This window comes from Panthera onca, chromosome D4 (assembly GCF_046562875.1).
Source record: "Panthera onca isolate mPanOnc1 chromosome D4, mPanOnc1 haplotype 2, whole genome shotgun sequence".
Lineage (NCBI taxonomy): Eukaryota > Metazoa > Chordata > Mammalia > Carnivora > Felidae > Panthera > Panthera onca.
The window spans coordinates 52,090,580-52,116,361 of record NC_138351.1 but is presented as its reverse complement, the minus strand read 5'-3'; the positions used below and the strand labels follow the sequence as shown (position 1 = coordinate 52,116,361).

At 36.8% G+C, this 25,782-nt stretch overlaps 1 protein-coding gene across 10 annotated transcripts in view; it reads left to right on the top strand.

Moving 5' to 3' along the window:
• LINGO2 (leucine rich repeat and Ig domain containing 2) overlaps window positions 1-25,782 on the top strand; it is a 1,156,543-nt gene that overhangs the window by 852,017 nt on the left and 278,744 nt on the right. Inside the window, exon 7 of one of the 10 annotated variants that reach the window (XR_013551751.2) lies at window positions 23,169-23,888. The exons of the other annotated variants lie outside the window; for them this stretch is intronic. The gene's annotated coding sequence lies outside the window, so the exon portion shown is untranslated. Of the gene's footprint in view, window positions 1-23,168; window positions 23,889-25,782 lie in introns of those variants that run through there. 10 annotated transcript variants of the gene reach the window in all.

Below are 25,782 nucleotides of genomic sequence, written 5' to 3'. Positions count from 1 at the left end.
CAAATATGATGTAAATTATCAGGATTAAGAACAAAAATTCTATCTGCAGAACTGGAAATATTTCAGATGGTATTTAAATGTGACTCGAAAATGTGATTTCATGAAAATATTAGTATTTATATGAACAATTCAAAGTACACGGAAAACTAATACTGATAGAAAAATTTTAAGAGTTTAAATCCCTTTTTATGAGTCTATGTTACTGGAATTTAGTTAGGCTCCAAAGCTTTGTAAATATCCTCTAGTAGAAAGTCTCCTACCCTACTTCTGAATATCTCCTGGATGTAGTTGATATAAATTCATTTATCAAATCTGATATGATGTAAGCCAAAAGAGTACAGTTATTACAGTATAATGTTTAAGCTAATTTATGATAATTTTTATTAAAAAAGTAACATTTTGTTTCCCGGATGAGCCTGCAGCAGAATGAAAAAATGCTTCATCAGCGGAATGGGTAGTATTTTCTCCAACTGATCTTTCATCCAAGGGAATTCTTAAGCCAGAACCTTCTAAAAGATATAATTTGGAGAACTTCCAAAAAAGAGAAAAAAATACCTGTCCTGAAAAGAATGGTAAACTATAGTGTGATCTCATTTGTCCTAAATTCTGCATATCATTCACCCACGAGCTGTAGTTGTCTCACCCTTAGGTGATATGTCCCATAACTCATTCTAGTCAATCGGATGCATTTACTACTAAAGGGACTCATATCTTGGAAATAACCTTCCTGTTTCAAACTGTGTTCTCTAATGAATGAGAAGGTAACTGCATTAAGTACCTTTCTAGTTGCCAAGTGTAATAATCTTCTACCTAGGCGAGTGTGTGGCTGGCCTCTGTATCTGGCATCCTTTGTGAAATGTAATCACAGGTGTAATTTAAGTGGAACTCAGGGACCGGACATAGAAGTTTCCTCAAATGCTTGGATTATAAATATCAATAGCAAATTCAGTTTGCCTTTTCCACAAGGCATTTTCTTCCCTATTTGGACACAGTCATGGGTTCAAACAGGAATCTTTCAAATGCAGAAACCCAGTAGCTGAGGTTTGAATATATCAGGGAGGTATTTGCAATTTAGACTTGGAAACAAATCTGTTACAAATGAGAATCAAGTAATTCCAAATGCATAAAGATGAATGTAAATATATGCCAGATCTGCCTTAGGATAGTATAATTCAATTAGTAACAAACACACTGCCATTTGTGATTTCACTTCCCACTGTATTAGCTGATTAGGGCTCTGTATTAGTGTCCACATCTCTGTTTCCCTTTCCCACCAGATTAAAAACATTTTAAGGCCCAGAACTGGTTCTTACCTATTGTAGGAATATTTACCCCTAAAATAAGTCCTGACAAAAAGAAGTGATGATAAGTGAATGAATTAAAAAAAAAAAAAAAAAAAAAAAAAAGCCTGACACCTAACAGTCCCTTAATAGGTATTTATGAATAAGTGAATTAATGAATGGATGAAAGAATGAATAGGCACATGACATTTTATCACAGTGGATATATTTTAATAGCCAGTTGAGGCTTTGGTCAAAACAAAAGGGTATGCACTCTCTTATTTAGTTTAGTAATCAATTAGACTGACATTCAAATTTGAATATTACATTAAAAAAAAATAGAAGTAAAATTCCTAGAGGCGCCTGGGTGGCTCAGTTGGTTAAGTGTCAGATTTAGGCTCAGGTCATGATCTCGTGAGCTCATGGGTTCGAGCCCCTTGTCGGGCTCTGCTGACAGCTCAGAGCCTGGAGCCTGCTTCAGGTTCTGTGTTTCCCTCTCTCTCTGCCCCTCCCCTGCTCATGTTCTGACTGTCTCTGTCAACAATAATTAAGTGTGTTAAAAAAAAAAAAAAAAAAGTAAAATTCCTTGCTAGCATTTCCAAATTGTACACTCTATTCTAATGTTTTAAAATAAAATTATCTTCCTACTGGCAAAGAGTGACATTTATAGTGTGTGCTAGGTATTTGTAAATTTCACCCTGTTCTGCCCATGCATTCACATCCCACCTACCTTCATTTTCAGTAACTCTTCCTGTTTAAAACAAAATTAAAACAGCTACTTTTCAGAGTTTGCAGGTCAGCAGATATTTTGTATTTGAATGAAATTCTTTAAAAGGACCATTTTAAATAATTTTGTATGATATATGTTATATTGTTTATCTTATGTGGTTAGGAAAAAGGGATATAAGGGTTATTTGTTATAGACAAAACAATCACTGGGTTTTAATATTTAAATGTGAGTCAATTCAAGGTCTGACTATTCTAGGGAAGATTTAGGCACTTGCCATGTGACTGTTAGGAAAAACACACATTTTGCACTTATCCAATAGAAAAGTCACTACAGAAAACTGGGCACTGGCCTGGCACATTGCCTTTACCCATTTAGAATTGCCTGCAGGGAGAACGACCCAGTTCTTTAATTGGAGAGCACCAAATGTATTTACTACTGGATATATAAAGACCAACCATTCAGATCACCATGACATCTAAACAACTTGAAGGTGCTTTACTTCTGCCCTGAACCCTGTACTTCTGCAAAGGGATGTTGTCTTCATTGAAACAAACTTCCAAGTAGTAGCTGTACATAAAGGAAATCACACAAAGATGATCCTTAGGTGATCTAATAACTTCATCAGTAGTACACTGTGTTTATTGGTAAGAAATGAAATTCATAACCTTTTAACATTCTTGGGTTTCTTTGCATGCCTTCATTCCCATACTACCCTAAGTTTATATTTGTTACAGTCATGAAAGAAAAAAAAAAAGATATACCTTTGAACATACTGAATACCTTTGTTAGACTGAGATCTCCTTTTGTCCCTGGTGTAACTACCCAAGTGATGAATATTTAGTACCTCCCCAATAAATGTTTGCTGAATTAATGAGCACTGCCTGCACACTTTTCATATCATCTTCAGATGTCCATTCTTTGCCATTCTGTCTATTGCTTCATTTAACATTTCCCCCAAAATCACTCAGAAATTATTTATTAATATCTACAATGTCGTAACATAGTGTTTTCCTTCTCAGATCTTGTGATACTCCCTTCATTGTCCCAAGGGAACTGACAATCCAGATGGAGAGATAAGACAAAAAACACATAAAAGACTAAATTATGACTTGAAGGAGTAAATGATTAAGGGTAAAATGAACAGCATAAATGATATGAAGATAGTGTGTTCTGTGATTATGCCTAAGCTACATCCATTTAGAAGATTCGTATTTGGGAAAACCTGAGATTCCTTGGGGGCAGCTTCCAGAGCTGGGGACTGAGGGGCTTCCAAGAAGAAAAAAATCTAAACGAAGAGAATCAGTAGACAAACCTGACCTAATAAGCAAGTCTTAGTCATCAGAGGGGCAGAGTGATGTGATGAGCTGGTTGAATTTGTCCCCAACATAGCATTTCCGTTCACAAATGAGTCATATGAGAATTTTAAAGAGAAATAAAGAACTGTGACATAGAGCTGAAATTCGTTTGTAATATATTAATATTCATGAGATATTACTCTTACATCTATAAGGTCATGGATACCAAGTTTTTGTCATTTAATAGATGATAGCAAATGGAACGGAGGCATTGTCTCCCACTTTGCCTAAGGAATAGTGTCCATTTGAGGAACCGGAGGGTTCCACTGGCTGCTCAAACACTAATCACTGGCTAATCACTGACTACCCAAACAAGGAGCTGGCTACTCAGCTAATTAATAGTACTCAAACAGGTAGGGTCTGGAAGTATCCCCGGTGTCACGCAGAGACATCAGTGCTCAGTGAAGGTAGCAGCACCTAACTGAAATATCAGTGTTACCGACGAAGAAGGAAAGGGTAGTAGTGACTATTCATATTTTTGAGTCCATGTTGATTCCCTTCAGTGATATCTCAAAATACCTAGGGCAAGACCCAAGAGAGGATATGGGCAAATGGCATGTTACATACCGAATAGATATTTTGAGAAAGGTGAGTTGACTGAGCCACGGTGCAATCTGGGAAAGCTTCATGAGGCAGGATCTAGATGTATAAGGAGAGAGGAAGATAGTGGGGAGAGGTGGTACTGAAAATGAAGATGAGCGAAGACAAAGAAGTATTTGTGGTCTGTATGGGAAACCGTGAACATAGCACTGTGACTATAGCTGTGGGTGCATTAAAAGGATGGTAGACAACTACATTAGAAATGGATATCACGGGGTCATCTGCGTGGCTCAGTCGGTTAATCCCAACTCTCGGTTTCAGCTCAGGTCATGATCTCACAGTTTGTGAGGTTGAGCCCCGTGTCAGGCTCCATGCTCACAGCATAGAGCCTGTTTGGGATTCTCTCTCCCTCTCTATCTGCCCCTCCCCTGCTTGCTCTCTCTCTGTCTCACTCTCAAAATAAATAAATACACTTAAAAAAATGGAAATAAGTGCCAAAATTAAAGAAGTCTAGAGCTGCATCACATTAAAATCCAAAAATACCAGGTTCCTGATATGAAGATTTCAGAATTTTTGATAGTAAAATCCCTCTGACTCGAGCCATGCAGTGAGCACTTCACTTATCTTTCATTTTCAAAAACTCTGTGAGGAAGTACTATTATGTTTGTTTTATGTAAATCAAAATTAAAGCTTACAAAGTTTAAATAATTTGCCCAATGTGACACATTAACAGTTGAGCCAGGAGCCAGGAATCAAGAGCAGATATGTGTAGTTCATATACCGTTGCCACCCTCTTCTAACTGTACTCTGCTCCACACCCTGATCTCCATAGCATCAAGTCAGCATTGAATTTTTCCCACTCTGTTCTTTGTCTTTGGATAATAGTGATTCCATACTATACACAGATAGGAAAAACATGAATGGTGGGTCTCTCACTTCTTAAAATCCCTTCTTTTCACTTCACCTGACATTTTTTGATATTCACTTAATCTGACATTTTTTAAAGTTACAGGCCTTGATTTTTTTTTTTTTTTTTTTTTTTAATTTTAGTGCCTTGTGATGAATCTGACTTGAGTGGTTTGCCTTGACATGTTAATGCTAGAAGAGATCATGTGTGTGGTATTTCTTGTGCCCTCAATAACTTAGGGGCAGAGTTTAAGAATTAAAGGAGATCATACGGGAGAAAGGAAATAGGTTTTATAAAGGAGGATGAGGCAAGCATAAGAAGTGTTGAAGACAGAAGAGACTGAAGTCACAGAGGACTGACATGGGTGGGGAATGAGTAGTCTTGACTTGCTCTATCTAGAAAATGGACTTCAGAGGAGACAAGACCAGCATTCTGAACTGAAAATAGACATGACTTGGGTCCAGAAATGAAGATGCCCACAATGACAGGAAATCGGTAAAAGCTTTCTCTACAGCTGAAGGAGGATAAACCTTCTATCTACTCTAAATGCCTATGAGCAACAAACTTAATTCATTCCCAAGACCCTGTTAAAACTGCTGTGAATATACTTGAGCACCACTAAGAGCATGAGCTACTGTTGAGGAAAGATGACAGTGGTAAATGCAACATCTTAAAGTTGGTTGGAAGACAGAAATAACATACCATGTTGGGTGTTGCAAGAGGGTGCCATCTTTGAGGGAGCAAGCTACTCTGCTACCATTCCTACTGCTTCATGTAAAACTTGTTTCATCGCACTTCATCTTAACTGAGTGAATGTGTTTGACCTAGCAAAAGTAGCCCACAAAGAAACTGCATTTTAATAAAATTGTATGTGAATTTGTCTTGGAAGTTTGAAATAATTGGGAGATAAATCCAATTTTAAGAGACAAATGAAGAAAAATCTGCAATATGCGCAGTTCAGTTAGCATTATGCATGTGGTTTTCTTCTAATTTATAATGGAGGAAGTTTTCCAAGTTATTTATGGACTCAGTGAAAAATTAAAATGTGCTATCAAATATATCTGGATGTCACTGTAACCCAAACATTAGTCATGCATTTTCAAATTTCTGGAAAAAAAGAAAATCCTCATAAAAAGACCTTAGTTACTCTTGTAACTGTACTCTTACAAATGGAACTTAGAATAATACAATAGAGGTTTGCATAAGGGGCAGTGGTGGAACAGAGGAGAGAATGGCTGAAAATAAATTAGTGTCTTAGAAACATAATTTTGACAAATATCGCTAGAACTAATGTTTTTATGCTTTGGTCACTGATGTAATGCAATAACATGAATTCTAAAGAATATGTTCATATATACCATCATCTACAGTAAATATTAATTCTAAATCCACTTTAGCTCTCAAATATGTCCAATTTTCCCCATCCTCTCTGCTCCTGGATTGATACAGTGGCCTCTTAACTATTCTCTATAGCTCAAGTCTGGCCCCTGCTCAGTCTGTTTGCCATCAAATGGGACTTAGCATTTGGAGGAAGATCGAGTTCCTTTTGTCCATTGCTCTCCAGGTAGGGAGATAATAACTGTGCCTGGAGCATTTGCTAAAGAAATTAGTTCTGTCCTCCTGTTGGTCCATAAAAGTGTAAACGTTGTCATGTCAGAAGATCACAGAGATTCTGTCAGGCTTACTTTCTAAATATCAATGCCAGGAACCATTCATTTAGCTGTAGCTCCTACTAAGGGATTAAAGCGTTTCCTCCCTTTTTGTACCAATGGGACCCTTGCTTACCCAAAGTCATAGTAACAATTCTTCCACAATCCTAACCTCCTTTTATGCAGAAGGAGTTAATTAAATGAAATAGTAAGGAGCAAAGCAAAATGGACATAATATGACAATTCAATCTGATGGCCTCCTTCCTCTGATTGGTAGCTTGGAATTTTTTGTGCAATCCTTTCCTGACTTTCCTGGGCTCCAGGGTATTTGAGAGCTTTTCAAATAGTGCTCACTATTAAGGGCTTGGTTAGCAAAAAATATTAAGTGACCATTTTCCCTGAATGGAAGATTCTGTATAGTTTTTGTGGCTTCCTTATTCAAGTGTGGTTAATTTTAGCCCTGTTTCATTTGTCTATACAAAAGGACCACTATGCTTTTTCCTCTGACAGGATTAACTGATAGTTAAGTCCATAAAATCAGTGTAAATAGAATTATAAGAAGCTTCATTTACTGGGGCTGCATTCAAGAGCAAGATAACTAGGGCGTTTGGAATAAACATTCTTTTCCAAGGAGCCAGAGTACAAGTGGTAGCTCACATGATCTGCAAGAACCAATTGTATAAGTTGTTAGGAAGGAGTTATTTCCCTTTTAAAATAAAAGTCAGCCCACAAATATTTGTTGAGTGCCTACCATGAGAGAGGCATTATTCTAAGTTCTAGTGATGGTGGAGAACCAGAAAGATGGATCCTAGTGATAAGGACTAATAAGAAGCTTACATTCTAATGCAGAGAGGCATATAATTAATGATGTCAAAAGAAACTAATTCAAGTGACCCCCCAAAGAGGTTAAAGTCTTTAATAAGCTGATGTGCATCAGAAGCACCTAAAGACCAGGTAACTCTCCAAGTTGAAGCCAGGTTGGGATTTTATAGGGGGAGGACAGTTGAAGAGCTCCCTGAGTAAAAAGCCTTCAGGGGCTTCGTTGGAGACCCCTCTCTTCTCTCCAACTGCCCCAGATACTGAAGGCATCAGAATGGATACAGCCATGTTTTGCTTTCTTCTTCAGCATTCAGAGTTCCATGGGAGGGCTTTTTCTAGGTCTGTTTCTTACCCCACCTGAAAACTCTGTGATCTTTTTAGAGGGCTGGTTTCTGGGAGGTTTCCAGTTTAAATTAAAAAAATGGTTAAAGCTATTTAAATCTCCTTCTATCCAGGCATCTTCAATATTCTACAGATACGCTATTTACAAGTTCTGTGTGATCTCTGAGGAAGAGTAATAACTTGTTTTTAATGTTTACTTATTATTTTGAGAGTGAGAGCAGGAGAGGGGCAGAGAGAGGCTCTTTACTGTCAGTGCAGAGCCCACTGTGAGGTTTGATTTCACAACCTGGGAGATCACAACCTGAGCCGAAATCAAGAGTCAGATGCTCAACTGACTGAGCCACCCAGGTGCCCTAACTAATAACTGTTAAATGAAAATACCAGATTTCTCACTTCTTATTTAAAGAGCTATGTTTTACTTTTTTAAAAAAAATTTTAACGTTTAATTTTGAGAGACGAGCACAAGTGGGGGAGGGGCAGAGAGAGACAAAGACACAAAATCCAAAGCAGGATCCAGGCTCTGAGCTGTCAGCAAATAGCCCAATGCAGGACTCGAACCCATGAACCATGAGATCATGACCTGAGCTGAAGTGAGTGCCTAACCAAGTGAGCCACCCAGGCACCCCAGGAGCTATGTTTTTCTTTATTGGGAACCTTTTAGACTGCAGATGACAGACACTAAAAATATTTATTCCTTTCTAAATATGAAAATTCTTTCTAAATTATGCTAAATAATAATATAAAGCCAATTCCTTACTAGATAAAAGGCATTTGTAAATATGTGTCTATAAAGGTAGTAATTTGGGTGAAACATTTCCTAAACAAACTAGGAACAATGGAGAAAAATTATTTTTCCCCCTGTGATCAACTCAAGTCCTAAGTATTTTCTTTTTACTGTTTCTTACCAATACAGAGCAAGGGGGCAAGAGGACTTTGCTGCTGAAATGTAAATCACATGAATTTATAGGTTGCTTAATAACTGATGATAGGGAACAATGCCAATGCTTTAATGATCTTACTTGAATATTTTCCTTCCTGTTTAAGAAAGTATATTGTGTAATAGCATCAGGTTTCAGACATTAATGGGCATGGGATCCACTCAGGGACCTGCTACCTGTTTGAACCATGGCAAATGGGTTAGGACCTTCTGAGCCTTAAATTCCTCATCTGTAAAGTCTGGATTACAGTCATAGCTCATGAAGTTTCTAACAGTTAAATAGAATATGCATGTAAATTGTAAGCTTGGTGTCTGGTATACAGTAAGCTTTCAATAGATGTTAGGCCTTAATATTAGTAGTATGATCACTAATTATTATCTTCCCAACAGAACAAATCCAATTCAGGAAGAGCCCTTTGGCAGAGCCTTCAAAACATATGCATGATCTGAAGCTCACCTACCAGCTGCTAATTTGCTTGTTTATTTCATTTGATTTTCCTTAGCTGCACATAAGGGAGGTGGGTGGGAGAAGCTTAATTTATTTGTCCCTTTTTTTGAAAATGTGGGTTTTGGCTCTCACACTATTTTGAGGCATGGTCTGGTGGTGGCAGTGGGGATATGCACACTTTAGGGAGGTGGGAGGGTTATGTAGCTCTCCTGGTGGCTCTAGCATCTTTCTCTCCCCTGCCCCCCACCCAGTGATGATCATAGGTGCTAGATTGCCAGTGCTGCCAGCCAAAGGCCTCTCCTCCCACAGATCTGGAAACACATGAAAAGAGCCATGACTCATGGGCTACAACTTTTTCAGCTGCTTGATATGAGCACTGATAGGCTCAGCTCCCATGTTTTCATCACCCCACAGGCTAGCTGAGGGGGAAAGGGCTCTGTGGGTTTCAAATAAAGTGCTTCCTGACTGTAATTGAGAGCCACTGAGAGACTCCGTGGAGAGGTTAGGACGTGGTTCCTGTTCCTTTGCTAAAGTCAGTGGAGAGGATGAACTGGGGGGACACCAGGGTATCCTCGGATCCTTACAGGTATGGCATTTGAGGTATTTCAAATCTGTCTTTACAAAGTATCAGAGAATCCGTGCTTTCCTGCATTCCATCCTTTGTACTTTGCACTGTTGTCTAGAACTGAATGCGTGTTATCTCTTGTGGTGGTGGTGGTTATTTGGCTTGCTCCGTGGACTGGGTGCTCTGTGAGGGCAAGTCTTTTTAATCACTGGATGTCCAGGCCTGAGCTCAGTGCCTGATAGGCAATAAGTGCTTAACAGGAATCATCACCTGCATGGATGGATGGATTGGTGAATGGTTCAGTGAATGGCTATACTAATGAAACTGGGGAAAAGACAATACGCCAGCACAGTGGACTGTGTACATATGCAAATACTTTGTGATTAAAGGATGGGCATGGGGGAGGAATTATTGATAAAAATCCTGGTTCTGAAATTCAGAATACTTACTTTGCTGTCAAATGTGAGATCCTGTATTAGGCATGAGAGCAGTCACTTTGTCCTTAAAACCCCTAAGTAATTTGGGGGAGAATTTGGAATGAATGAAGAAAGTGTTCTGAAAAGTATAAATGGATGTTGGTGACAAACATGACATTTTAAATGAAAATTAAAACAGATTTGGTTTATATAAAAGTAAGATATGTTGAATCTGTAGGAGATTTACATGGACAGAAAGCTGAATGCTCCATTAAGAAAGAGATAGAAATTCATCCATGCACTCGTTGAAATAGTATTTTTTGAGGACCTACTTCATACTAGATACAATAGACCAACAAATGAATTGATCCACATCACAGTCCTCTGGGCCTTCACGGTTCAATCATGTAGTAGATACATGAATAAGTGATTGTAATAGCAAAACAATGGAGGTGTGATTATGGCACTACAGAAACACAAGAGATGGAGATGTTTAACCATGCTCAGACAAATCTAGAAAGGAGCAAATGGTGACATAGGGACTATAATTTAAAGGATGTATGGAAGTTTGCCATGCCGGGAGGGGAAAAGAGGTGCTACATGTGCAGACATAGAGGGGCTGGGAAGAACAGGGTGCATTCTGGGAAATGCCAGTACTTGTGTGTGCTCATGACTTGGGGCTGTGGATGAGGAAGGGAATAACTGAGATGAGAAAGATAAATGGAGAAAATCACTCAGGACTTGTACACTAAACCTTGGATTCAAAATGATCCCTCCATGTAGATGATGCATAACTAGAGAATGTAGTAATCAGGGATAAGTGATTTTCCAGGTATTGACATGTCTTGCCTCAGGTGGAAAACCATGTTCAGTGGTTATGTAGTCCTGATCTGATGTGCTTTTAATTCGTTTGGGAAAGGCAGTTGATTTAAAATGTAATAATGTGATTTAACTTTATAGCCTTTTGTCAATTAGATATACATCATTTTATAAATCAGAAAAAAATTCCTTGGAAAAAATATCACCACGGTTTTATTTTAGGCCACGTGGAGAATCTTCTTATACTCAAAATGGACTCTCTGACAAGTCAGAAATAAAATCTAGGACCCCTGGTTTCCCACACATTGACTTTCTTATGAAATCACTCAGCTCAACAAATGTGAGAACCTGAAAACCTGGAAGGTGATATTTTATCTTCTTAGCTGTGTCATGCCAACTCTGTTCTAGAGTTATGTCACCAAGCTTTCCTGAAGGACTTTGAGTATCTAACTTATAAGATTGTTCATTCTTTATCTCCAATAACTTCACAGATTTTGTTTTATAATTTAGTTTAAAATTTTATTTAGTTTTAGCCAAAGAAGTGTTTAACCAAACATCTTTCTCTTAAAAATCAGTTCCCCCAATTTTGTCAGTGCATGAGATGAGTGACTGTAGAAAATCAAGAGCACATCTCCATAAGCTGCCTGGATTAGTCTGATATTTGTTGACCTATATTTTTAGAATCCTTATATGCAAAGCACTATTGCATTTGTATGTGTGTAGGGATGTGCAGAAATAACACCAATATTGGCAGATACTCACATAGTAGATACTGTGTTGTAAGGCATTAGTCTAAGTGTTTTTTATATATTAACACATTTAATCCTTGTGTAAAAGGAGAACCTCTTTAAATACCCATTTTATAAATGAGAAAAGTGAGGCTAGGGAAGATTAGTAAGTAATTTGCTTAGATCATAAGCCAGGAAATGGAGGAGGCAAGAATTGAGCTTGTGTTATCTGGGTTTAGAGCCTCTGCTCTTAGACACTGTGCTAGACTCCATATCCTGGAAGGAAACTGAGACCTCCTGGAGTTCACAGTGGAAGTACGGGTTATTTAGCCATATGAGAACTGCTTCAGAAATACAGAATAGGAGGAGTTTGTGTCTGAGATAATCATTAAGGACTCATAAAAGAGGAAACATTGAAACCAGACCTAAAGGATTGGTGGAATCTTGTCAGATCAGGGTTAAGATGGCACTGTAGGCTGGAGATTGCCCACAGGGGCCCACAGGTGGAGGAGAACAAGGTGTATTTAGAGGACAATACATGACCCAGTTTATCTGGAGTGATGTGGAGAGCCAGCATGAAAGAAAGTTATTGGAGGAAAGTTATTGAAAAGGGGGGTTGTAGCAAATTCCAAAGAACTTTAAAGCCTGGATAAGAGAGTCTGAAACTCATTCTTGATGTAAAGATTTGGGAGTTTTATTAGTTTTTAAGCTAAAGAATAAAATGAGGGAAGATCAATTAGTCAGTCATGTATAGGATTGATCAAGTGAAACAAGAAGAAGATTTGAAAGGAGAAAATGGCTGTTACACTAATGGAGTTAAATGCTTCATCAAGAACAACAAAAACAAAAAGGACAGAGACATATGAACCATCTTAACTCTGAAATACAAACTGAGACAATCTGTAACTTTGCTATAGCAGAAAAGGTGCAGTTATGAAGTCTCACCCACTCTACATCAACAGGACATTTCCCACCATCTTGAAATCTGAAAGAACCCATTCTTCAGTTCCTCTCTGTACTCTGAAGACATGAGTAACACAATTCTTTAACATTTTTTTCTGTACTCTGGTGATAGGTTTGCCCAAGATAGATGTGCAAAGGAGCACAGTTAGTACATTATTTTAAGATGTTTATGGCTGTCCTGTGGTGCAGGATGATGATATATGTGCTACTTTGAGGTGGGCATTAATAATGGTCAGGGCTTACTCAGGGCACAAGGGACAGGAATGACTGAGTCAGGGGAAGGTTCACAGGCAGTTACAGACATTCTACCTAAGTCCTTGTGATCTCTGAAGAGGCAGAGAGCAAGGAGCTGAACCTGGTTTGAGTTTTGATTTTCTGGTTCAATTGCCTGTGGATCAAGAGGCCACAGACATCCAGATGTCAAGAAAATGGAAGAGAGAACCCATGAGATGTACACACAACAAGAACTCTGAGGTGGAGAAGAGAAAAGAGAAACACTTTTATGTTCTTTGGACTTGAAATGATAGGGTATCTAACCAAATGTACATTTTCTAGGAAGCTGAGTTCTGAGAGCAATCTGGGAATTCTGAGGCTCATTCGCTCTGAAAACAGCAGGATCTGCATGGCTTTTTATTTCCATTAGGTGGGTCACAATTAGTTGCATCAGAGAAAATGGTGGCAAGTTTCATCCGGAAGTTATAACTTTTTGGTAGTAATCATCTGAGTAAAGTTCATTCTCTGTGAAACATTTTACTATTCAAGTAATGTGCTGACAACTTCCTTACAATGCCCCAAAGTAAATGGTGCTCTTGGGGTGTTTTGTCAAATGGGGCCTGTTGGACTGTCTTGGTGCCTCATTTTACCCAAGAAGCAGCTTTAGCAAGCTTTAACTTAGGAGGGATTTTGAAATGATACATAAATCCTGAGCAAGTTGAAGAAAAAACAGACTGTGTTTAAATGTTATTAAACTACATTAAGTTTTAAAACTACGAGTAAGTCAGCCAAACATGGAAATATAAGCCAGTGATGGAAGAATGACTGTGGTTTTCCATCTTCAAGCTTCAGTCAGATTATGTCAGATGCCAAACCCCTTTCCCACTTTGAATGTGACCATGGGATCAGTCAGTTTGTAAGGCACAAGATTATCAATAAGTCTGATGGTCTAACGCCTTAAAGCTTAAGCAAAGAGTACTGCCAGAGAACACAAACTAGGTCAGGTGCTCTGAGAAAGGTGCTAACAAGACCAAGGCTTTGTTTTGGGTCCATTTGTACCATTTTACTTACCTTTTCCACTTGCCTCTTTTTTATACTTTTTATTTTAAAATAATCTTAAACACACAGAAAACTTGAAAGAATAGTGCAGGGCGTTTACATGTTTTCTTTACTGAGAATCAACAATTGTTATGGTTTTGCCACATTTGCTTTATAAATCTCCATACATTCATCTTTTTCTAGAACCATTTGAGAGTAGGTTGTATATGTCATGCTTCTGTACCCTTTAATTACTTGAGTGCATACATCCTAAAAACAAGAATATTCTCTTTTATAAATACAGTGTATTTATTAAGGGCAATACTTCAAGCTATAGCCCATATTGAATTTGTCAATTGTCCTAGTGATATTATTTATAGTACCAATACCATATCCAGTCTAGGGTTATTCACAACACTTACTCTGGTAGAACTTTGACTAGCAGAAGAGGCTACAGGAAAACCATTTTCAGAGAATGTTTGGAAAGGGGCCATGAGGAGTCAGATTTATTGAGTGCCCTTTTTATTTCCAGAAGATGGATTCCTATGAGGTAGTCTGTCAGTCAGTGTTCTCCAGAGAAACAAAGCCAATAGGATATTATTATATATCCTATTTATACATTGTATAAGTTTGTATATCTCTAATTTTATATTAAATGCATTAAATAATATATTCATATATAGTACATGGTAATGATAGTAACAATTCAAATATTGTTGTGAACACAATGAAATGCTGTGAGCTTTCTTAGAAACTTGTGGTGTCATTATTCCTGATGGGAAAAAAATGAGATGAAATTTATCATTGCATAGAAAAATTTTAAACATCTATCTATCTATCCATCCATCCATCCATCCATCCATCCTTTGAAAGTACACAAAAGAGAGACATAAGTAATGGGGTCAGACCAGTTCAAAACCTGCAGGGCAGGGTAGACCAGAAACTCAGCAGGAGTTGACGCTACAGTCTTGAGGCACAGCTTCTTTTTTGAAGTGTTTTTATTTATTTTTGAGAAGCAGAACATGCATGCGCAGGGAAGGGACAGAGAGAGGAGGACATATTTTCCCAAGTGGGCTCTGTGCTGAGAGCAGAGAGCCCAATGTGGGGCTCAAACTCCCAAACTGTGAGTTCATGCCCTGAGCCAAAGTCAGAGTTTTAACCAACTGAGCAACATAGGCGCTCCTGAGACAGAGCTTCTTTTTCCCCAAGAAATCTTCATGGCTGTAGCCACATCTACAAAATACCTTCACAGCAACACCTGGCTTAGTGTTTAATTCAATAACTGGCCTAGACAAGTTAACTCAGAAAGCTACCAGAGGTAGAGACCATCCCCTACATGTTACATATGAGTAGTCTTGAGACTTAGTACCACTGTTTTTATTGAGGACACTCATCATACATGGCTGAACCAGAATATAAACCCAGTGTATCCCGCTCCAAAAACCTGTGCTTCTTCTATGGCCATGGCTCCTCTTTTGCCCAACTTTAGCTTGAGATGATTTGGAAAGTGATGTTTCCAGTCACTGATGGTATATAAACATGGCCTGAGTGACTAGCTATCAATAATATTACAGAAATGTTTCAAGCCTGAAATAAAAGCTCGTGCTCTGTGTCTTTTCAAATCCCATTTGCCTTTATGACTCTATAGTATGTTTTTAAAAATGTGTTTTAGGGAGCACCTGGATGGCTCAATCGGTTAAGCATCAACTATTGATTTCAGCTCAGGCCATAATCTCATGGTTCATGAGTTTGACCCCCACCTCGGGCTCTGTGCTAACAGTGAAGAGCCTCCTTGGGATTCTCTCTCTCCTCTGTCTCTGCCCCTCCCCACCTTCTCTCTCCCTCCACCCCTCAAAATAAATAAGTAAACTTTAAAATAATATGTTTTAAGGTTGTTTTCTTATTGAAATATAATATTTTTTATGTGTAGATGCCTTTGTATTCAGTTAGTACCTCTCATCAGAATAGACAGGTAATTGCACCCTTTTAATTTTTTCCATGAGCCTACATTATTTATAGTTTTCAGGGAATTTCAAACTAGTGCTACTATTTGGAAGATCTGTTAAGAGACCACAGAGAACAAATGAGACTTTAGAGAAAAGCCTTGCTTCTCACAATCAGTTGTAAAATACTCTTATGTAAATACAAACTTCATATATTCTAATGAGTCATTTGTATCCTTATACCTTTATTTTGAGGATAATTTCATGGCCTATTTTTTCTTGTTTTCCCTTTACTTTTTTATTTATTTAAATCCTAGTTAGTTAACATATAGTGCAGTATTGTTTTCAGGAATAGAATTTAGTGTTTCATCACTTACACCTAATACCCAGTGCTCCTCCCAACAAGTGCTCTCAGAACCCATGGTTTACCTTGACAGTTATCCTAAACATTAGAAAAAGTTTCATCCATTGTAGGGCATTTTAAATAGTAAATACCAGTCACAGAAGTAATATTCACCAAGCATTTTTAGATAACAAGTACATTCCTCAGTGATTTATAAGCATTATCTTATGTGAGTTATTCTTCATAACATCTCAAGGAGGTGAAGTACTATTGTTGCTTCCATTTTAAGGAAAAGAAAAAAAAAGCCCAGAAAGACTGAATAACCCTAAAAGTAAGGTCCTACCAAAGTGATATGCAGATGGATATTTTGTTTTCTAATTTTTGCTTGGTATTTTAGCATAAATGGGTTTATTGTACATATAATTTAAACTGTCCTTTAAAAATATGAGTATTTGTATTTCAACAGATGATGGAGCAAAGTAATTAGATACCTTGTCTGTAATCACAAGCAAGATGGTTGTCAATTAAAAAATTAATTTATGACCTTTTAACACCAGTCCAAAGTTTGCCCATTAAACTACAGTATCTCCTAATAATAAAACCTACTGTTATGACAGCTTAACATATGAAATTTCCCATTGCTTAGCAAATACTAATTGTCTGTATTGCAGTCTATAATTACCATCTCTGGGCAATTGCATGGTTCTTTGCTTGAGTAACATGCTGTCATCTAATCTTAAGGCAGGTTATTATTTTTTTCTAGATGTGTTTTTCACCTGGTAGGGAATAAAAGACAACTCTTTAGTCTGATTTAAAGCATTTGAAACCTAAATGAGTATTATTAAGAACACAGAAAGGACTATGTGCCCAGATTTTTCTTTCAGATACTACTATAGTGAGATTTTGTGGATGGAAGTTTCCTATGTTGCAGAGACAAGTCCTGTTACATTTACATCCAAGAAGTAATGATTGAAATATTACTGTAGGTATGTTGGAAATGCCATGACCTTTGTTAGTAACTGGTGATGTCAATATTCCTGGTAGAATTTAAGCATGGCTGGGGGACAAAACAAAACAAAACAAAAGAGTGAAATGGAATTTATCTTTGCCTAGAAGATTTTAAAATCCCTTCTAATTCAGATAGTTTTTAATTCCATTAGTCTTTCTTTTTACCTAATAGAGAGGACTCTCCTTATTATGCTTGCTATTGTGACCAAGTATAATTCCCATTTTAGAAATTACTATGTTCCCAAATGAAAAAAACTTAAAAGTTACCATTTGAGGGGTGCCTGGTGGTTCAGTTGGTTAAGCATCAACCTTGACTTAAGTCATGATCTCATGGTTTTTGAGTTCAAGCCCCACATCAGGCTCTGTGCTGACAGTGCAGAACCTGCTTGGGATTCTCTCTCTCCCTGCCCCCCTCTCTCCCTCTCCCCAACTTCTTCTTTTCTCTCTCTCTCAAAATAAATAAGTAAACTTAAAAAAAAAAGTTACTATTTGATACATTCTGAATAGTGGATGTGGTCATTGTATATATGATTGTACACACGTTCACTCTTTTTCAAATTGATTTATTTATTTTGAGTGAGAGAGAGAGAGAGAGAGAGAGAAGAAAACAAAGCAGTGGAGGGGCAGAGAAAAGGAGAGACAGAATCTCAAGCAGGCTCCATGCCATCAGCACAGAGCCCAATGTGGGGCTCAGACTCACGAACTGTGAGATCATGACCTGAGCAGAGATCAAGAGTCAGATGCTTAACCTACTGTGCCACCTAGGCACCCCTACATACATTCACTCTTCAAGACAAATAACAATCATTTGTTAGTGTTATCACCATCTACTCTCTGAGCTTATGGAGTCTGAAGTTTCTTCAGGTCAAGTCCATCCCTTCTATGGTGTAAGTGTGGAAGCCTACTGCTCGTATTTGCTCTTACAGCTTCTTAAAAATTGGGTGCCCACAGGAGACAATAATTGCTGACTTCCTGCTAAAATTTGTAGAAAAGGCAGTCACTGTTCTTGCTGGATGTTCATTTTGTGAGATATTAGTTACGGGTGCAGATGGAAGAGCTAACTGGCCAAGTCTTTGAATTAGGAAAGGGAGAATCTTGTTCTAATCAGGGCTGGGCATTGCTACATATTCACTGAGCTACCATTTGGCTCTGGACCTTTAGGTAATATCCCTTTCAGCATTCTTTTTTAGTTTCACTTGTTAGTCTTTCCCTTCTTGAACCATTCCTCTTAGACTTTCAGGACCAATTTATATCCCCAGCTACATCTACTAATCTCCTTGTAATCTGAGGAAAGGCTTTTTTCTGTTTCCTTCAGTAAGCTTCTCTCTCATTCTGTCTTTCCCTGTGTCTGTTTCTCTCCCTCCCCCCTCTCCCCTGTCCATCTCTCTCCCTCCCTCTATCTCTTCCTCCTCTGTCAAAATTCTTTTGTTTCCTCAGTAGACTTCATATGGCTCATAAATCCAAATTCCAAAGTATTGCCAAGCAAAATTATTACTCCTTCTCTTGTAGGGGTGGGAGAAATTAATCTCCAAACCTTTCTAGGATGTAAAGGAAAAGATCCTTACACCCTTCTTTAAGTACCATGTAGAGAAACAAAAATAATTAGGCTTCCAATTGAAAGAGGCTGAATGTATATATCCTACCACAATCATATATTTTGGTTTAAGTTAATCTCAGCTAATTCTTATTTTATCCTGATTAAATCTCAAGTTTAGGAACCTCTGTTGATTTTACAAAAGATAAATTGTGTATATTCTAACTAGCAGATTCAGTCAGGATTCTGGTACCAACACAAGGAGGATCAGGTAAGCAGCACCCTTTACACCTTTACAGCACCTGAACAAAGCCTTTTCTCATTAGGGCATGTTCTACATTGCATGCATACAGATTAATTCCAGAAAAGGTAAAAAATTTTAAATAATAAAATAAAAACAAAACCCATACACATCTACCCAGAAGACAAATAAAGGTGATATGGGACCAAATCTCCTGTGAATTTTGGCCTTAAAACTTAAATTTCTTAACTTATGAAATATTCAATACATTTTTTGAAAAGTCAAAAACATGCATGCTTAAGCTTCCAGGCTTCAGAAGAAAAAAGTAATTCCTCTTGGATATGACTTGGACACATCGTAGAAGCTTTGCTGTGGTTGGCAAGTCAGTGAACATACAGATGAGAAGGGGAAAAGTAATACCCCAATGACTGTCAAAGATGTTCCATGTTGTAGGTCACAGCTTCTGTTAGGCTGTGGAATTCAGATTTATTTCTAAACCTCTCTGAAAAAGCTCTCTGGTGAAACAACTATTAATCTCAACAGACTGGGAAAAAATTCCTAGAAGATATTTTTAATGTAGCATACATAAGAAGCCTAAGTTGGGCAGAATATTAAAGAAAGAGTTGCAAATTCTAATGGTATTAGGTGTGTGTGTGTGTCTTCAATAATGTTTAGGCCAACAGTTTTCTGTAATGGTATTTTAATATATTTATGTACAAATAGGTAGTATCTAATTTAATTTTAGATATCTTACATTTATGTTAGTAGAGACCTTTGTTCTCGATTTTCACTTTTGGGAAAAATAAGGTAAGAGTCATAAGAGTGGTTCCTCTGTTACAATGGAAGACAAATATTTTTCTCTTTTCTTATAACCCTTAATTAGAAATATATTTTTTCAGGAAGCATTTTTACTTCAGTGAACATAGCAGCTTTATTCAATATTTTTCTAGCCTTTGTATTTGTGAAGTACTTTAAAATGAGCTTGATTAGACACACACTCTATCATTGAAGAAAAGAATCAATACAGGATATCGTTTGCACTTGACAGATAGCACAGATGCATCATCAAAAGGATGTATTTATTAGGAAAGAGGTTAAGTTGCCTGTTCAAGTTGGTCTTCCGAGTCAATGGAAGACAAGGGTACACAACTTGTTACCCTGTAGCTTTTAGTGTATTGCCTTGGTTGCTTAGCTCTATGTCTCTTTTCATGTATTAGTCAACAACACTATAATTATCACGAATGGTAATTGCACACCAATAATTCATCTTCAAATGCAAGTACATAAAAGGATTAATGTTACACAGGCTCTACAATATTAAGAAGGAAAGGTCACTAAATGATGTATTAAAAGAATCATGATAACACACCAACAAATTAAGCCCAACAGGAGAGATCAACATTTGTTGAATAAACCTAATAAAGTCTTGTAGTTTATTGATGTTGCTCTTCCACTGGGCAAAAATAGCTCTAGGATAAGGTAGAGAGACAATAAATAATCAAGTGGATTAGAGAGTTGCCAAAACACAGTGGAGATCAAGGTAGCTCAAAGTAAAGTTGTAAGTACAAATTTTAATATATCCATCATTGTCAAAATGTTATCTCAGTTTTGGAATTATTTTCTGAATTTTGAAGAAACAAAGATTATTTTTTTCTAAATTCTGAATCACAGGCTTCTGGTAGTTATAATTTTAATGAGTCCCTGGGAGGTCATTTCACTAAAGACTTCTTTTAAGTCATGAAGTGTTCTTTCTCTGTTAAAGACCGCTCTCCTGCAGGCTAGAATGGTGTTCTATCTTGAGGAATACTTTTAAATGACCGGGGGACATATAAATGTAATACCGTATGCCTGATATAGAAAAAATGTTATGTTGAAAAGGTGCTCTAAACGTTTTGTTTTATATTAAGTGTGCATTAAGTCAAATAAGTCTAAGATAGGTTCTATGCTATTTTAACATGTAAGATCAAAATGAATTCTACTTCCAGACTTCTAATCCAAAAAACTATATAAAGATAATGACAAAAATATTTCCACCAGTGTGTTGATTGCCAAATTTATTCCAGAACAAAAACAAAAATTAAAAAGCAACCTAAAAGTCCAACATAAGGATTGATTACATAAAAGATACTTTTTGTATGATGCAATAATATGCAGTCATTCACAATTATGCTTATGAATAATTTAGTGACCTAGAAAGATGTTCCTCACAATAAATTAACTAAAAAACATAAATTAAAAAGGCAGAACAAAAATTGTACAGAGCTGGATATTTTATATCTTTCCATTTTCTATATGTGTATCTAAAAATTCTGGGAGGAAATATACCAAAATATCAAGACTTTTAAAATTTTTTAATATAGTACTTATTTATTTATTTATTTTGAGAGAGAGAGAAAGAGAGAGAGAGAGAGAGCATGAGCAGGGGAGGGGCAGAGAGAAAGGGAGAGAGATAATCTGAAGCAGGCCCCATGCTCAGCACAGAGCCAGATGCCATGCTAGATCTCATGACCATAAAATCATGACCTGAGCTGAAATCAACAGTCAGATGCTTAACCAAATGAGCCATCCAGGTGCCCTACCAAACTTTTAAAAGGCTTTTTGTGAACTGTTTATTCTATTTTTATTCCTTTATATATCTTCTAAATTTTCTACAATGAAAATAAAATGTAACTTTAATCAGCCTAAAACAATTAATATTTTTACTTTGTTATTGTCATTTTAATGAATTGTTTCAGTTTCTCAAGTATGTCAACTTTGTTCTTTGGTGCTCTCTGTTTTTTCTGTCTGCACTGTTCTTTTCCTATTCTCATGGCTGGTTACTTTATATCATTTTAGGACCGTGCCCAAACATCACTTTCTCAGTGAAACTTTACAAAGCTGCTCTATGGAATGTACCCTGCCACCATCATTCTTATTCCATTATCTTCATTTTCTTCATGGAACTATCTAAAATTATATCATTAACCTATTATTTAATCTAATTCTTTGTTTAGTGTCTGTCTTTTGCATTAGTAAACAAATATATGAGGGCAGCAGGAAACTTCTGTCTTGTTAATTTTAAGTCCCCACGTCCTAGAACCCTATCTGGAATAAAGGAGGCACCAAATTCATATTTGTTAAATAAAAGGAGGTAATGTTAAAAATTAAAACTTTACAATGTGTATATAATAACAATCAGGTATATTGAGAAGAAAGGGACTAACGTAAACCTATTCTGTTTTGGCCATTGGTAAGGCAAAACCCATCTTACTTTTGAAGGAGAATATGAACGTTAAGAAATTTTAAAAATGAAGCAAAGAATGAGGATAGCTCATAAAATGAATGTCAGGAAGTCCTATTCAGATACTGAAGTCAGGTCACAAATCTGTCTCTAAATCATTGCTCCATATCTTTCCATGTTGGGTGATGGACCCCTTTGCAGATCCAACAAAAAATCGGAAACATTTTCTCAGAAAAATGCTCATGCATATTTGTAATATACATGATGTTTTGCTCACAGTTTCTGCAGATTCACAGAGCATTCTAATGGTGCATGAATTATACAATAAAAGCTACTTCTCTGTCCTATCTGGGAAACATAATAAGTTATAAAGTTTGGGATCCATTGAGTTAAAAATCCTCAAGAAGTTGAGGGGCACCTGGGTAGCTCAGTTGGTTGAGTGTCCAACTCTTGATTTTGGCTCAGGCTGTGATCTCAGGGTCGGGAGACTGAGCCTCACCTCTCTCTCTCTCTCTCTCTCTCTCTCTCTCTCTCTCTTCCCCCCCTTCTCTCTCCCTGTTCACCTCTCCCCCCACTCTCTCTCACTTTCTCACTCTCCTTCCTCTTTCTATCAAAAAATAAAATTAAAAACAATTCTTCAAAAAGTTGAAATTACATCTAAGAAAAGAGCAAATGTTCCACTTTAGCCTCTCAGAGAGAGCACACGTCGCACATATGAGCACAGTTAGCTGTTACTATCTCTAGGCTAGGAAATGGAGTTGCAATGCTAAGGAACTTGCCAAATTGGAGAACCAGCAGAGTTGTGTTAGAAGCAAAGTCAGAGAAGAATGTCTGTCCCACTACAGCAGGTCAATAAAAGTTTCATGGAAAAGATGGCATCTGAGCTGTATCTTGAAGAGTGATCATAATAATAAAATAATAGCTTGTGTTTATCGAGTACATTGCAAGTACTAGGCACTTTATTAAGTGTTTTACATATATCATATTTCCAAATCCTCACAATAATCCTAATTTCAAGGAAAAGTGAAACAGAGAGATTCAGTAATTTTCCCCAGAATATTCAGCTAATAAATGGTAGAGCAGAGCTTCAAGCCAGTCTGAAGCTGGCTCATCTTTCTTTGTCATTGTAGAGTACTGCTATCCAGAAGAGTAAGATCTGAATCGCTAGAGAAGAAGGCCAAGAGACATTCCCAGTGAGAGGATGCTTTAACACCTGCACAGATGTTACTATAAGTCTAGAAACAGCTAAGTAATTTTGAGTGCTAAAAACACAACACAACAGAATTAATTAATTCCCTTGCGCTATATGGAAATCTATTTTTACAGCTATTTTGACATAAAATTGAGAAAAAGAAGTACCATTTTTCAAGATAAGTAATGGAGGGACTCTAGTAAATGAAGAACTCTAGTACATTTTGATTTTACATTAATTTATGTAGTAGATATGGTATTCCATAATGTAAAATGGTTGTTTGAGTGACAGCCTTCAGGGAACTGTATCTTCTAGACAAAAGTAAATTTTGTCTTTCAGTAAAAGGACAAATTCCCTGGCACCTTTATAAATAGGTTAAAAGATTGGTATGATGGAAGTGAACCCTCTCATGGAATTTAAAGTGCCTTTAAAAGCTATCAATTGCCACAAACTATAAGGTTTTTCTTCATTGAGTGTCATGATGATGTAGTCTTCTACTAGATGTGAAATAAATACATATATGTCTATCTTTTATCTAGGCAGGTAAATCAAGTGCCCTAAAAGGTTGTCTATTTATTCTCAAAAACTGGTTGTAGTGTATTAAGAAATAGTTGAGAGAAAATAGGGGCAACCTTTGTGCACATTTTAGTTATTTTTAAATGCCATTTTATTGCCATATTCTAATAATACAGTGGAAACAGCACCCAAATATAAGTGTTTTTTCATATAATCTAACACATTTTAGAATTAATTATAGTTCTATTAATATTAATGTTAATAATAGCTAGAATTTATTAAGTAACTATTATGTATTAGGAAGTATGCCAAGCACTTGAGTGTATTATAATTTAGTTTCTAAAATTATGCTCTGAGGTTAGCTTTTTATTATCCTTTTATTAGCAAATGAGGACTCTGAGAATTGAGATCCAGAAAGTCATGCTAGGGCCCTGAGGCCACATGGTTAGAGTGGTGGAAATGGCATTTGGCCCCAGGTGAGACCCCAAACCCTGGGATTTTAACTCCTAGCATCTTAATCAACCATGTCATTTGAATTTAAGAGTTTCTTCATTTAACATTTATTTACCTTCCAAGAGAGACTACTAAACCATGGTTACACAAATATAATGCAAGTAAGAGGAAACATTTAACTTACTGCTGAGAATACTTAGGAATATATTTACTTCTTGATTGGGTGAAGGAAATAATCATGTTTCCTTGCTCACCTATGATGACAGATTATCATACATTTAAAAATCATTGGCATACACCAGTCTTTGTTTTTAATTTCTACAAGGTCAGGGGTCATGCCTTCTATTTCTTTTGTGACATATCATTGTGTTTGGTACAGTACCTTGCAGAGTTAAAGCATTCAAAAAAAAAAAATGTTTGTCGACAGCTTTCTCATTGGGCACCTGTCAGTAGCCTACAGTGTACTTTTTCAGATTTAATGAAACCATACTCTTGTAAAAAAAAAAAAAAAAAGTGCATCTATTCTAATACCCCTTGAAAATCTATATACGTACTATAGTGACTTGAAAACATTCATTAATTTTTCTCTGCTTTGTTTTCTCACCTGTTTATTGACGAAAATAATAACTGTTTTTTTAGCAAGTTGAAACATGAGGCAGTTTCTTAGATAATTGCTCTGAAAATGCTTACTAGTTGCTTACCTTTCACTTCAACAGGTAGCTTATTAAAGTTTTAGTCTTTAAACACTAGCTTCTTTTGTTTACTTTGCATATGTGAAATTGAGACCATCTATTAATGTTTTTTCTGTAAATTAATGTCCAATCTACATTATGATTTTGTTGTAGTTGTAACAGCCTCCATATTGACATAAGTGAATACCAAGTGACCTGGAGTCCCTCATCCAGTGCTTCTACTACTCGGTATATACCTCAAATTCTCCATTATTAATTTCCTAACTGGCATAAAGAAAGAGGGGGTGCCTGGGTGGGTCAGTCAGTTAAGCCCCCAACCTCAGCTCAGGTCACAATCTTGCAGTTTGTGGGTCTGAGTCCCGCATTGAGGTCCTAGCCCCACATTGAGCTCTGTGCTGGCAGTGCAGGATCTGCTTGGGATTCTCTCTCTCCTCTCTCCTCCTCCCCTACTTGTGTTCTCTCTCTCTCTCTCTCTCTCTCAGATGAATAATCTTAAAAAAAAAGGAGTTGAAGGAGATCATTTCCAAGGTTTTTAAAGGGTAATATTTTCTAATACTATTACATTATATACTCTGCATATTTATGTTACTGTATATAGTAAATATAGTATTATTTTCACTGACTATTGTGATTTGATTGGATTTCTTAAGATACAACTCATGATTCAAGGTCAGAATAATGTTGGCTTAGAGTGAAAATATGTTCTGCTGAATTCTCTCAATTATGGTTTCTATTTTTTAAATCATTTATACTTTGATTTGTGAATTTGGGCATTAGGCTTAGGGGTGCAATTTAGTTGTTCTAAGGACGTTTGAAAAGTGGTATGCTGTCTTCAAGTAAGACATTTACATGATTTGTTTTAAAATTTGTTGACTACAGCTTCTTAACCTC